Source organism: Ascaphus truei, chromosome 10 (genome assembly GCF_040206685.1).
Source record: "Ascaphus truei isolate aAscTru1 chromosome 10, aAscTru1.hap1, whole genome shotgun sequence".
In the NCBI taxonomy this organism is placed as follows: domain Eukaryota; kingdom Metazoa; phylum Chordata; class Amphibia; order Anura; family Ascaphidae; genus Ascaphus; species Ascaphus truei.
The window spans coordinates 12004947-12020865 of NC_134492.1; positions in this window are offsets into that span (position 1 = coordinate 12004947).

Sequence of the window (15919 nt, forward strand, 5' to 3'; positions counted from 1 at the left end):
AACATTGAATTTGGTTTCTTAAAATATCCTTTGAACATGCCAGATCTTCCAAGAATGTCGGCCAAAGGATGGAGGTTTTTGTTCTGTATGCTGCCTGACGCACTTCTGCTTTAGTTGTGACAACCATTTTTCTAGAATAATATTGTACAGGAACTTTGAGCCTCCCTGTGCGTTAGAGGTGCAGTGACGCCGGCTCCCATATTACCAAAGAAATTAAAAAATATATATTTGTGTTGGTAAAATGTGTCCCCAACTGATTGTGTCCCATTTGATAACCTTTTTGTATATGTGACCTCACTCGGCCAGCATGTGTGGGCAGTAAACCTTTTTCCCTTTTTACCACCGCCTCCTGCATATTGGAGGTGCCTTCTCTCTCCTGTCCAGTTTGATGGGTTTTCACGTATAGTGCTCACCCTAACACATCACATTAAAGAGCACATCTGATAACTGGCCCCTTTTTGTGGCACAGGCTGCACATCTCTCCTTATGCCCGTTGCATCCTGGTTCCTGAGCACCCAAAAACGTATGCATCTTTTGGAAACCCCAATCAGAATTCTGTTAATTTCACATTGTAAAGTGTCTTCCAAAATCACAAATTGTCTGCATCATGGTAAGAGGAGCCATTTTGATGTATACAGAAACGTGGTTCTATTTGATGTTTAGCTTCCATTGGGCTATTCCTTCTCTTAATCAGTGAAACTTTTTAAACTGATGGCGATCTAGACTTAATACCAAACTACTGCCCTGTGCATTACACGTGATGAAAAGAGAAAGTGGGGATCAGTGTTTGGGAATCGCTGGTGTAAGTAAAATAATATATTTTGGCCGGATGCCTATATCTCCATGCCGGTTTGCCGGTTTGCAGATTTCTATGTCCTATTCAGTCAATTGTAACTTATGATCTAGCTAGATTAGTCATATTTCAAAAGCTGCAGTTTTATTGCCACGTTGCTGTTCTATAGTGAATACGACAAAAAGAAAAGTGCTGGAAGCGCTACTGCTTAAACAAAATGTGTGGTGACCGCTAGCGACTAAATATAATCAAAAAGTGTACAGAGAATTTATACATATAAGCAAGGCTGCCTGATAAAGTGACCGAACAATATCAGGGAAACGTACATATAACATACAAACCGGGGCCTCAAAGTCCAATAAATGCAAATAGAAGGTAATATGAAACCTTATTACAGAAATCTAATCTGGAACATCCAGATACACTTGAGTAATCCACAAAGAGGTTTCCCCAGGACAAAGGACAATCATAGTGCGTACTGCTGCATAAACAACATAACAACACACAACTAGGACAGGACAAGACTAACACACTAACACACACAATGAACACTCATGCAATCACGAAACGCGTTAGGTCAGGGGTTACAGCTGATCGTGAGACGCATGTGCAGCCTTTCAGGCACTGTGAAAACGGCCCATCAGCTCTCAGTGAAATTCTCCCCCCCCCCCCACCCGTCTGCTCCTGCACTTAAGCTCGGTACATGGAGCACACAGGCGGCATCGGATCGCCTACACAGACGTTCCCCTGCAGCGGAGGAGCCATTGGGAGTCATCTGCCACTGGATGTGCCTTTTTTACTCCTATTTGTTGTGAGTAGGATTCTGTTTTTTGGAAACCGGACCAGCAGAGCGACGCAACTCATGTATTTTTAGACAGACGTCCCTTTTATATTTTAATAAATTAGCTTAACTGATTATTTCAGCAGTGTTTTGATTGTTCATTGTTTGTTAGTCTTGTCCTGTCCTAGTTGTTTGTTATGTCATTTATGCAGCAGTACACACTATGATTGTCCCTTGTATTTAATCCCACGTCCTGAAGAAACTTCTTCGTGGATTATTCAAGTTTATCCGGATGTTCCAGATTGGATTCTGTAATCAGGTTTCGTATTACCTTACATTTGCATTTATTGGACTTTGAGGTTTGTATTTGTTATATGTTCTATAGTGAAGTCAAGAGGAACTAGGAAGGAAGTGTAACAGTGATTACAGTACATTGGTCTATAAATGTATATGTTGTATAGCAGCTTCTGTTAGCTGCAGCGTCCCAGACACCAACAGTTAAGATTTGGACCCATTATGCCTGTATCCTACCACTTGGTATTGCATTCTCTAGTACAGGGGAGCTCAACTCCAGTCCCCAAGCTGCCCCCCACAGGGCCAGGTTTTTCAGGATATCCCTGCTTCAGCACAGGTATCTCAGTCTTTCACTGAGCCTCTGATTGAGCCACTTGTGCTGAAGCTGGGATATCCTGAAAACCTGTTGGGGGACATGAGGACTTGAGTTGAGCCCCCTGTACTAGCACAGTATCACTTGCTTCCTTGAGCAAACTTTAAACATGTCACAATGTGTTTTTTTTTTTTTTTTCATTTGCAAACTACATTGTTAGAAATGAAAACAGTTATCAGTTTTTCCCTGTCTAAAGCGTGTGTATACACGATTGTTGATAAAATACAAAAAAACAAGCAATTTTTACAATAAGGTGACATTTTATTTGTACAATAGATTTTTTTATGTATACGTTATTTAAAACACTCGAATACTGAAAAAGTTAGGTACATCAAAGCCGTAAAATGGCTTATGTTATACACTGCACAGCATTGAATTAGTCCCTGTATTTTTCATATATACAGAAAGCATCTGCAAAATTCATCCTAAACACAGTATATATCTTACCAATTGAATACATCAAATTAAACTGGAAGTATAGACCTTGCCATGTGCAAAATAACAAGATAATTGATTTAAATAAATGTAAAATATAGTTTTAAAGTACTCTGCACAGTAAATGAAGCGGCTTTCAAGTTCAGTAAATCTTTATACTTCAAGAACATGTAATACATTCACAAATGTAATTTTAATAAAGTAGTAAATATTTACTCATTCAACTTTAATTACATCCATCGTGTAAGTAAACTTAAAAGTACATTTTATTTGTAGACTATAGAAAGTAGTAAGGGCGCTCTAATACAAGGCCAATGCTGATCAATAAATCCAGGTGTAATAGAACAGTGGGTGAGACCATAACCATCTAGAGAAATGTAGGGAGTATATGTCCATGAAATACTTGGAATGACAGATAATCCCTGGAAACGGGATGAGTGAAATGATCACAAACCCTCTTTCATTAGGAGTGTCCATTTCAATAGAAAGCAATGTGTACTCACAGTCTCTGATAAAAGAATATCACCCACTTCCTGATGCTGGAAAAGACGTGCAGCTGCTGAATTGAAGTCCAGAGATAAGATGAGAAGTAGAGCACAGCCAGGAAACAAAGGAGAGGTGTCCAAATAATGCAAAAATAGGATTTATTGTGAAGACAATAGCATAGAGGAAGGACTTCCTACGCGTTTCGTACCTTAGTACTTTATCAAGGAGTAAAATACACTTGTGTCTTTTTGAATCCCAGCTAGGCACTCCGTTTCGCGCCCAAACACGTCATGACGTCCGAACCGATACATATGCGCACTGCCCAGAAACGCCCTTATGACGTAATGCGTCTCCGGGAGGAAAAGGAAAAATGGAGAGGGATCAAAAAATCTAAAATGAAGGACTCTGTTTAACCGCCACGTGGGAAACTTCAGAACCAAGAAAGAAGACAAAGCCTGCTCTATGGGTCATAGCACAAGCGCACAAAAGCAAAATCAACTATCTCAAATCTGGAGAAAAACACAGGGAGGATCACTGAGCCCATACAACAGATACTTACAGAAAAGCTAGACAAATAACTTAACTATACACAAATAGGACTGCTGAAACACAGACAAAACTCCACAATAACCAAGATGGAAATGTTAAAAACAAACAATGAATAAATTTAAAAAAATTACATCAGAAAATATATCTGAAAAAATATACTGAACATTTTTTATATATATTTTCTGATTTTGATTTTTTTTTTGGGGGGGTCTGAAGTTTCCCACGTGGCGGTTCAACAGAGTCCTTCATTTTAGATTTTTTGATCCCTCTGGGGCTCCGTTTTTCCTTTTCCTCCCGGAGACATATGGGTGTTTCTGGGCGGTGCGCATGCGCATCAGTTCGGACATCATGACATCATTACGTGTTTGGGCGCAAACTGGAGTGCCTAGCTGGGATTCAAAAGGACGGCAGGACACAACTCATTGATAAAGTACTATGGTACGAAACGCGTAGGAGGTCCTTCCTCTACGCTATTATCTACACAATAAATCCTATTTTTGCATTATTTGGACACCTCTCCTTTGTTACCTGGCTGTGTGCTACTTCTCATCTTATTTTTAGAATACAGTTTTTTTTTTAAACACAAAATGACAAGTTTTCATGTAATTGAAGCAGAAAACCATTATTTTCTTTAAAAAAATAAATAATGCAGCAACCTCTATCCAAGTTAAACCGTTCTTTGTGTTTTTATATATTAATATATTTTTCATGTATAAAAGTAAATGTGGAGTATAACTGATGCAAGTTGCATCATTTTCATCTCGCATCTTTTTGCGGCAATGTATCAGTCTGTGCTCCAGGTTGTGATGTAGGGATTGTCGATAGGCGTTAGGGAACAGTTACAAGACACACACACATTGCAATGAGATGATTTAAACTCGGCTTCTCTGTCCATACCTTTTCTATATTGTAATCTCGTTAAAAAATATATATATCCCCCGAGTGGGAAGTGGTGTAAACTTTTTTTTGGTTAACAACGTTCTTACATGACAGAAATAAAATGGGGCATTGAGTCAAAACAAACTTCTTCTCGCACTTTCTTTGCATTCATACAGCAGCACCTACATGTGTCTGACAGTGGCATGTGTACCAGTGGGGATACTGAAGTCCCAGACCAACACAGCACGGGTATTTGGCCATTTAGATGTGAGAATAACATGTTGCTGAGGTGTTCTCCAAACTCTCCATTTAATCCAGCCAACTTGACACCCAACCACTCCTTTCTGTCTCATCTTATTATTACGTGTACTAGATTTATTGCACATTTTAGATGCTTATTTTGATTACATGACTGTTGGATATATAAACTTTCTTTTCTTTCATACTTTTGGCACGCTAGTCTCTCAAATAAACTGATTTATATATATATATAAAAACAAAAGACAGGGGAGCCCAATGCTACACCCAATTTGACAAAACATATATGGTAATAAGTATAAAGTTAAATACTTCAATAATAATATTTTCTTGGTTATTTAGTTAAACCCTTTGGCCAAAGCGTCATAAGCCTGCATACCACGTCAAGGCATAACCAAATATGCAGGTCCTAACTACACTGTGAGTCTTCCCTTTACCTCTGTTTAAGGGGGAACAACCATAGTAGGTCCTGTCCATACAGCAAAATCAAAAAACTAACTTTATTTTGCTGTATGGACAGGACCTACTATGGTTGTTCCCCCTCAAACAGAGGTAAAGGGAAGACTCACAGTGTAGTTAGGACCTGCATATTTGGTTATGCCTTGACGTGGTGTGCAGGCTTATGACGCTTTGGCCAAAGGGTTTAACTAAATAACCAAGAAAATATTATTATTGAAGTATTTAACTTTATACTTATTGCCATATATATATATTGTCAAATTGAATGTAGCATTGGGCTCCCCTGTCTTTTGTTGTATACATTTGCCACGCTCAGTAGCACTCCTTTATTTATATATATATATATATATATATATATATATATATTTATTTATATATGATGTGGTAGGTGTTGGGGTTTCAGTGTGTGTGTGTGTGTGTGTGTGTGTGTGTGTGTGTGTGTGTGTGTGTGTGTGTGTGTGTGTGTGTGTATTCTGCTCTTTACTGCCACCTAAATTCTGCCCACCTGTTGCCCCACCCTGTGGATCGCTTGGCTACTATCTGCACATCATGCCGTGTGTGCAAATTCTAAGCAGCTTTCATTTGCCTCTTCGCTTCCGTAAGGGCAAGCAACGTACTCCTGCATAGCGGGACCTTCTGGCAGCAAAAGGGTTACTATAGTTTAGGCTTAATCTGGTCTTGTCTATTCTTACTGGGTTTAGGCATTTTCTTTAACTGTAGCAGACTTTGTAAATAGGGATTCCAGGTTTTACATTTTTAACCAGAAAAACACCAGTAAAAAAATAAAACCCTGCAAATGAAGCACCCTTTCCTACGAATCCCACCTTCTGTATCCGCCCATTCGCAGGTAGGAGACAATGACAGCGCACAGGGAGTATGGAGACTGAAAATAAGGGTTCAGATAAACACCAAATTTAAATGTCTGCCAGTTGTGTTTTCATTGTTTACACTGAAAAACACTGATTGTATTTTTAATAAAACAAAAACACCGCCCCCCCCAAACTAAACCCTGAAACCCCTATTTATAAAGTGTTATATCCACATGCATGTTGTGGTTTTTTTTTATGGAACATTTAAAGCAGTAATTCCCCCCTGAGCCCCCCCCCCCTCACCTTTTAACAAGTATAGAAAGCCATGGGGGAGGGGTCTTTGGGGCTGAACCGTGTTCATTTCAGCTCCAGGGACCTCCTGCTTTCCGAGATACTTACAAGAAAAGGTGTCTTCGACTGAGCCAATGATTGAGCCATCTGTGCTGAAGCAGGGATATCCTGAAAACCTGACCTGATGGAGGCCCTTGAGGATTGGAGTTGGCCACCCCTATCATAGTGGTTAAATCCCTTGCTTCCTGCGGACAATAGGAAGCCATTACACATTAAGTTAAACCTCCATCTTGTTTCTCATGGAGGGGACAGTGCTTGAGGGAACGTCCCCTGAGATCACGGAAACCAGAGGGTCCCGGAGATGAACTGAACGTGGTACAGCCCGAGAGCCACTGCTTCCTATACACGTAAACAACACGAAAGGCAAAAAAGACGGGGTGTGTGCCGAGCACGCGCGTTCCACGTGAAGCTGCTCTGTGTTTTGTCACTGACATTGTATTTTGATTTGGATAATGTTGATTGAGTGAAAGACTTTTGAGAGTATAATTGATTTTATTTATTTTTTTGCAGAAATGTATCAGTTGGAATACATGATACTAATTACAAATATACTGTGACAAGCGCTAAACCTAATACTAATACTACAGTGCTGTGCACTTGAATGACTAAGCTGCCTGGTAATCTACTGAGACATCTCATAAATCTCAAACATATTATATAAACACAAAAATAGATAACATAACCTGGCGCATAAATGTGTGAAAAATATATATAGTCCCAAATGGTGCCGAGTATTGAAGTGATAGTTCTATAGTTACAACCTGGAGTGGCCGGTAAGCAACGAACTCAGTTCACAGTTCATGGGGCAAACAGATGGTTCTTCTCATATGTTGGACTTGATCCTGCATGTTTAAAATATCAAGCAGAGAGCAAACATTGCGCAGTATATTTAGACAAACAATGATTATTCCAAATGTTAAGGTTTTATCTAAAATGCCTACTTACTAGAAGTGGCTAGATCACGTGCAGGGGAGAGAATCTGTTCTTTAAACCCTCTTGGCCCCGGAAGCCTCTTGGTGTAGCACGAACCTCTCGTGGTGTCCCTGGCCTCCGTGGGTGTTGAAGGGATGTTTCTGCAGCCCCTGTCTTTAAGAATCCTGTACCTCTTTCTCCATTTGGGGAACAAGAAGAAGGACAGGGGATTGCGCAGCACAATAAAACTTTTAATGGCACCTGCCCAAAAACACAATTAAAATACTCACAAAAGGAGGTGAGTTTAAAAACAATACAGAAGTGCTCGGCCCAGCACACACACTCAGCCGCCTCAGTCACTGAGAGTCCGTTCCGGTACCGCGTGTACCTCGCGTGTATCCGGCGCTCTTGGGTGACGTCACTGTCTTCAGTAAGACTGGCGGCCGGGATGACAGATCAGAGTCTGATTTTTGGCGCGAAATGGCCCACAGGATAATAGGAACATTTATTGCCATCCATTAGCCACATGAGGTCCCTTTCATGTAAGGGGTTAATTTGACGGCTATAAAAGAGACACGGGATTGATGAGGCTCCACAATCCCCTGACGAAGTGACGTTCCCCGTCACGAAACGCGTAGGGAGGAGCCTAAGAAGCAGTGTCCCAGTCATCCCGGCCGCCAGTCTTACTGAAGACAGTGACGTCACCCAAGAGCGCCGGATACACGCGAGGTACACGCGGTACCGGAACGGACTCTCAGTGACTGAGGCGGCTGAGTGTGTGTGCTGGGCCGAGCACTTCTGTATTGTTTTTAAACTCACCTCCTTTTGTGAGTATTTTAATTGTGTTTTTGGGCAGGTGCCATTAAAAGTTTTATTGTGCTGCGCAATCCTCTGTCCTTCTTCTTGTTCCCCAAATGGAGAAAGAGGTACAGGATTCTTAAAGACAGGGGCTGCAGAAACATCCCTTCAACACCCACGGAGGCCAGGGACACCACGAGAGGTTCGTGCTACACCAAGAGGCTTCCGGGGCCAAGAGGGTTTAAAGAACAGATTCTCTCCCCTGCACGTGATCTAGCCACTTCTAGTAAGTAGGCATTTTAGATAAAACCTTAACATTTGGAATAATCATTGTTTGTCTAAATATACTGCGCAATGTTTGCTCTCTGCTTGATATTTTAAACATGCAGGATCAAGTCCAACATATGAGAAGAACCATCTGTTTGCCCCATGAACTGTGAACTGAGTTCGTTGCTTACCGGCCACTCCAGGTTGTAACTATAGAACTATCACTTCAATACTCGGCACCATTTGGGACTATATTTTTTTTTCACACATTTATGCGCCAGGTTATGTTATCTATTTTTGTGTTTATGGAATACATGATACAATTGACTTATGATAACTAAATAGATACATATATTTTGGATTGTACAGTACAGTATCTAAATGCCGTGGAAGACTGCATCAATGGTCGAACCTGATCTGGTACTGTGGCAGGTTTGCTTATAAAAGTACTGGTACTGGGGCAGGTTTGCTTATAAAAGTACTGGTACTGGGGCAGGTTTGCTTATAAAAGTACTGGTACTGGGGCAGGTTTGCTTATAAAAGTACTGGTACTGGGGCAGGTTTGCTTATAAAAGTACTGGTACTGGGGCAGGTTTGCCTATAAAAGTACTGGTACTGTGGCAGGTTTGCTTATAAAAGTACTGGTACTGTGGCAGGTTTGCTTATAAAAGTACTGGTACTGTGGCAGGTTTGCTTATAAAAGTACTGGTACTGTAGCAGGTATGCTGATAATAGTACTGTTTGCTTGCCTGATTGCACTTTCGTCTGCATGAACGACTTTGAGTGCTGCGTGAATTTTGATAAATCGGGGGGCGCTCGAGCACGCGCCTGATCGCTTTTTCGGCTCCATCTAGGACTTTGAGTGCTGTGAAAATTTTGAGCCAGCGGGTTGTGCACACGCGATTGTGCACGCGCCAGATCGTGACGCATTTTCGTCTCCATTAAGGAGTTTTAGCCCTATGAGAATTTAGATGGGTGCCAGCAAAGAATTTTCACTTAAAAAAAAACAGAAGGAGAACGGCTCCTTTAAATTCCGAAATCTGATTGTTACAGTGTACGTGCTAAAGGGATGCAACGTGTGCCAGGTTGTTTGTATGTTTATATACCTCGCATTTAAATAGGTAATCCGTCCGAGGAGCCTACATGAGTTTCTCATCCCTAAAAATAAAAACGTTGTTTTTTTGTAAATGTTACAAAATAATGAAAAATCTCTATTTTATGAGGTTACTACGGTAACAGAATGCACTGGGCTTTGGGGAGAGCTCCGTTTTAACTTCCTGGACACGTCATATTTCCAATGCTTCTAGATTAAAAAATAATAATAAGGGCATTGAAAAGGGAAATAAGAGATCTCTGAAACTAAGTAAAATATGGTAATCGGGACTTTCAAAGTGCTGCATCAGTGGTAAAGTAAGGTGTCACTTTTAAGACTTGCAGAGCAGTGCTAAGCGCAGATGTGTAAGTTAGGTACAATACTTTGCATCATAGTGGCATTTTTGATACTATTGTCACCAACTTAAAATATACCCGGACCTGTTGCAGGAACAGAGCTAGAGATGTCGAGACGTTGGTCTTAATACTGGTTTATTTGAATAATAAAGACTTCGCAGTGTAAAAAAAAAAATGCAATTGCAAAGTCATTTTCTGTTAGGTTGCGGCCACGCTAGCGCTGAGCGAGCGGTGCTTGCAGAGTTTAGTTCCTGCAATTTAAATTGTCCCGTCCTCGCTCACGCGGTGTGCGCACGCACGCTCTCCCAAGCTTGGCGCTCGGGGAGACAAAAAAAAAGAGAGTTTGAAGCGCGCTCAAAGAGCCCCAATGCCCCCCTGCGTGTGCTTGCACAATAGCCAGGACACCCGGCGCTCATGCTTGGAGAGCTGGTGACGTCACCGCTTTCAAGCATGAGCGCAGTCAGCGCCAGCGGGGCCGCAGCGTAATGCTGAAATTGTTACTATGGGACCCACTGCAGCTCAACTAGAATATGCCAGGAAACGGAATAAGTAGCAATGAAGGAAACGTCAATGTCTGGTTTGTTTCAATGCAATATCCTACTTTGACAGTTTTGAGCTAAGGATATTTTATTGCAGAGGTATCTACAGCCTTGTGCTTCTTATGGCAGAGAATGCACTGGGTCAGTCCAATCCATGTTCTGCTTTATACTATACGTGACTAGAAAAAAGGGTGGTGTGATTAGCGCTAAACAATATGTGAATATATACAATGCAAACACAATGTGGAAAATTATAGGACGGCTGCCAGGAAAACCTAACCCAAACACAGTTAGAAAAACACAGAGATAGCAATACAGACCGGCGCCTCAAAGTCCAAAACTGAAATGAGTCCAAAGATGTGCTGCAGTGTCCAAAAACGCTGATCCGGTAGAAGGACTGCAAACTCCACAACAGCACACGTGGTATCATACAAGGGAGATAAAGAGAAAGATCATAGCGTGACACTGCAAACTGTAAAACATATAACTCATACAAACAGGACATACATGACAAACAACACTAACAGAAAGGCTGACAATATAACAGAGATTTATTTTGACAATACTAAAAACAAGAGAAGCTTTGGAGCGGGTCTAGGATCCAGTGTGGTAAAACTGGAATCCTACTTACAGCAATCCAGAAGGGTTCAAGCGGTGTGTATACTGTGCAGTTCTTTAATCAGCTTATCCTCGGCGCGTGGTGCTGCTGTGATGGCCGCCGGCGCTTCCTCCGGTTACTCTCGGGCTCAGCGTCCCTGCAGGCCAAACCTCGCGAGATTTCTCGTCCGTGACGTCACTCGCTAGGTGGAGCTACTCGCCGCCGCTTTCTCCTGTAGCGCACTTCTACACCGTTTGCTCGAGCTGTGACTGGGTGCTGTGACCTGCTCCTTTGATGCTCTCTTCCAAATGATCTCTAAAAACACGGACGAGAAATCTCGCGAGGTTTGGCTTGCAGGGACGCTGAGCCCGAGAGTAACCGGAGGAAGCGCCGGCGGCCATCACAGCAGCACCACGCGCCGAGGATAAGCTGATTAAAGAACTGCACAGTATACACACCGCTTGAACCCTTCTGGATTGCTGTAAGTAGGATTCCAGTTTTACCACACTGGATCCTAGACCCGCTCCAAAGCTTCTCTTGTTTTTAGTATTGTCAAAATAAATCTCTGTTATATTGTCAGCCTTTCTGTTAGTGTTGTTTGTCATGTATGTCCTGTTTGTATGAGTTATATGTTTTACAGTTTGCAGTGTCACGCTATGATCTTTCTCTTTATCTCCCTTGTATGATACCACGTGTGCTGTTGTGGAGTTTGCAGTCCTTCTACCGGATCAGCGTTTTTGGACACTTCAGCACATCTTTGGACTCATTTCAGTTTTGGACTTTGAGGCGCCGGTCTGTATTGCTATCTTTATACTATACGTGCAATATATAAATATAGATATATATATATATAAAGCAGAAAATAGCCGTGTTAGTCCAGTTGCGATAGTGCAGAATAAATGAGTTCTTCAGTATTCGGTGATACCTTTTTTATTGTACTAACAATTTATGTCATAGGACAAGCTTTCGAGAGTTATCCTCTCTTCTTCAGGTCAAACATTTGAACTCAGAATGATAAGACTCTTTGACACCAAAACCAAAGGACTTAATGCGGACATGGGTTTTCTCACACCCTATGAAAATTACTTGTAATTATCCTGCTTGCCTCTATTCTTATCCACACTTTCTCTCCCCCCCAGTATCCCTCCCCCCCAATATCCCTCCCCCTCCCCACCTTCCTTTGACACTGTCCCCTGGCTTCAAACACTTAACACCCTACCTTATCTACAGTAAATATCTGGGTTTTTTTCCCCTCTCTTCACACTGTTTTAGCCATAGATTCCTTTGTATATCAGTATTGCTTGACCTGAAGAAGAGAGGATAACTCTCGAAAGCTTGTCCTATGACATAAATTGTTAATCCAATAAAAAAGGTATCACCGAATACTGAAGAACTAATTTATTCTGAACACATGATACATAAAGCCTGGCCCCCTGCAGACGCACTTACCAGAACTCCCTCCTACTGTCTCTGTACGATCTCCCTACCTACCAATTAGATTGTAAGCTCCTCGGGGCAGGGACTCCTCTTCCTTAATGTTATGTTTGTCTAAAGCACTTATTCCCATGATCTGTTATTTATATTATCTGTTATTTATTCGATTACCACATGTATTACTACTGTGAAGCGCTATGTACATTAATGGCGCTATATAAATAAAGACATACAATACTATATATATATATATATATGATAGGAAATCACTGGCACTCCTGTATAGCTAGATAATAAGCTGGTGCATGTCCCATAAGAATAATAGATGCATACATTACCACAAAAGCAGTAAAGAGGCGACAGCACTCAGGTGATGAAAAATAAACTATGTATTAAACATAGCACATAAATATGCAAACAATTATGTGCTATGTTTAATACATAGTTTATTTTTCATCACCTGAGTACTGTCGCCTCTTTGCTGCTTTGTGGTAATGTATGTATGTATATATATTTTGTGTGTGTGTGTGTGTTCTGTTCTTTGCCCCTTGCCCCTGCCACCTAAATTCTGCCCACCTGTTGCCCCAGCTTGTGGATCGCTTGGTTACTATCTGCACATCATTCAGTGCGTGCAAATCCCAAGCAGCTTTCATTTGCCTCTTCGCTTCCGTAAGATTGATGCTTCTTACTATGTAAACCCTATCAAAACCATACGAATGAAACTTTCAGGGGGTAATCCTATATACGCCCAAAGCAGCTGTACTGGATGTATTCGGACATCAAAATTCTATGGGAAGTGAGAAAGTCATTGGAATAAACAGTCACCTTTTACATGCTCTGCGCAGGAGTGGCTGACTCCTGTCCTCAAGGGCTACCACCAGGTCAGGTTTTCAGGCAATACCTGCTTCAGCTTCAGCACAGATGGCACAATCAGTGGCTCAGTCTTCGACCGAGCCACTGATTGAGCCACCTGTACTGAACCAGGGATAGCCTGAAAGCCTGACCTGTTGGTGTACCTTGAAGTCTATTGTTGGCCACTCCTGCTCTACTGCTTATAAGTGTTCAGTAAAAACTCTGCGTATAAAGCAATGTTTATTCTACAGTCGGAAGCCAATTAAAATGGGAAAGGAAATCATATTGATGATTGTTATTGTTTCTTTTAAACGCACCGTGTGCCCCCATGTAACCGCGTATGTGACCTGACAAGAGAAAAGACACATCTTATAGTAATTCTCACCCCCCCACTTGTCACTGCCAAGATATCTATGGATACATTTTGCAAGCGGGTCTCAAACGTGTCCTTCCTGTGGACCACTTCATTGTTAGAACATTAATCCTGTCATTTAAAAAAAAACAAAAAACCTCGCCCGTTTATTTCTTTTTTACAGGATGGGAACCGCTCTATTTTCAGCTCCGGGGGGGCGTTGGTTTTTACAGACAATTTGAGTGGCCATCCAATAGGAAGATGCCGCTGGTGACGTTGCGGCTTCCTATTGGCCTGCGGGACCTGCAAGATTTGACGGCTATTTTGGTTCCCCTGAAGGACGATTTAAAGCAGCAACCCAAGATCTTCTTCTTATTTTTTTAACCCCAATAATTTCAGCTCCGGGGACCCCCTGCCTGCGGACATACTTACCTCCATCAGGGGTGCTGGTAGCCGCTCTGCTACCAGGGATCATGAAATTGTCGAGTTGCAAAGCTCCCGCACACTGCGGGCCAATAGGAAGCCGTGACGTCATCAGGTTCTGCTTCCTATTGGCCCGTGTGACGCGGGAGCTTTAAACTTTAAACCCCAGCCGGAGCGGCTACCGGCACCTACTACTGAGGTAAGTATCTCCGGAAGCAGGGGGTCCCCGGAGCTGAAATTAACAGGGTTCATCTCCAGAAACCCCCCAATGCTTCAATTCGGGGTGAAAAAGAAGAAGCATGGATTGCTCTTTTAAAAGCAGTAACTTCACCGGGAAGTGACCCGGGAACTGGGGGATGTCCACGGGGCTGAAAATAGCTTGGTTCATCTCCAAAGGCCCCCAATGTCCCCATGCTGTAAAAGAAAAGAAAAAAGACAGGTAAAATAAGCCAGTATTGGGTTTGGGGCTTTGATAACCATGCGGTAAACCGCCATACACACTTAGATGATCCACATAAGAATAAATATTATACAGTTAGCAGAATTAAAGGGCCTGTCTGGGAAACAGCATGGACAGATGACAGATGCCCTAACACATTTCCGGAGATTCAGGGACCACCCTTTGAGAAGCACTTACATTGAGAACTATTGATCTGCCATAACCAATTTGAACTATTAGATAACATTTTATGGATAACCAACAACCAATTATTGTGTCAAGTAAATGCATTTACTTTTGTTTGCTAATGTGTTGGTTATTCCTAAAACATCGGGTGGTTGGGATCCCTGAAACTAAGAAACAATGATATACTGTATATACTAAAGACCCCAGTTTCACTTCAAATGTGCTAAATGCAGCCACATTCCCCGGTAGGTTATATTGCAAGGGTAAAGATGTTGAACACAAAACTATCACAACCATTTCATAATTAGCCATCTGGTGCCAATATACATTCATGACCCCGGGGAGGGGGCTTTCGGAAGCCTTCATTTTCCAACTTAATGCACATTGGTATTCATTTGTCATCCTGTTTTGGGTAGCATGCACATGGATTTACATAATGGATGCATTTAGAACTGCACGGATATGATATATATATATATATATATATATATATATATATATATATATATATATTGATCATAGTATTTATAAAATATAATACATGTAAATGTCATGTTCTTTGATTGTTCCAAATGTTCTATTATTAAAAATAGCAGATTAAATTGTTACATTTACTGCAAATCCCTGTCCTGCAAATCTAATCTACTGCTCAAAGGGGGCTGAGCTTTCTAAGAACCCAGGTCTGCACCCGGTAATAATCCATATTAACGGTCACCTCCTGAATATCTAAATTCCTAATTGTAATGAATTTCAGTGTATCAGGACATGATATAGGTACCTCACAGTATTTTTGCTGTACTAACATGTACCCGTAATCTCTCCGGTGCACCTGAAGTCCCCCTAACCCTGAAGGGTGATGAAGGAATAAAGTGCTGAAGAGGCTGGGTAAGGATTGAAGGAAATGAGGACGATGAAAAGCGCAACAAGTTTCCTGTGTAGCCATCTTCATATCTTCCACAGGAACTGTCAATATTTGCTGCGACTGCGAGTGAAGAATTGGAATTAAAACATTTTTCATTTCCCAGAGCCAATCAGCTTCTCTGCTGTGCGGTAAAATGTTCTTTTTTTTTCCATGTGACATTGTCTCTGCTTGAGTTAAATATTATCTGCCACCCAGTGACATGACACATCTTACTTGCTAAGAAAATGATTATAGGTTTGGAACTCACTTGAGAGGTGGTGAAAAAAAAGGTTTAATTAAAT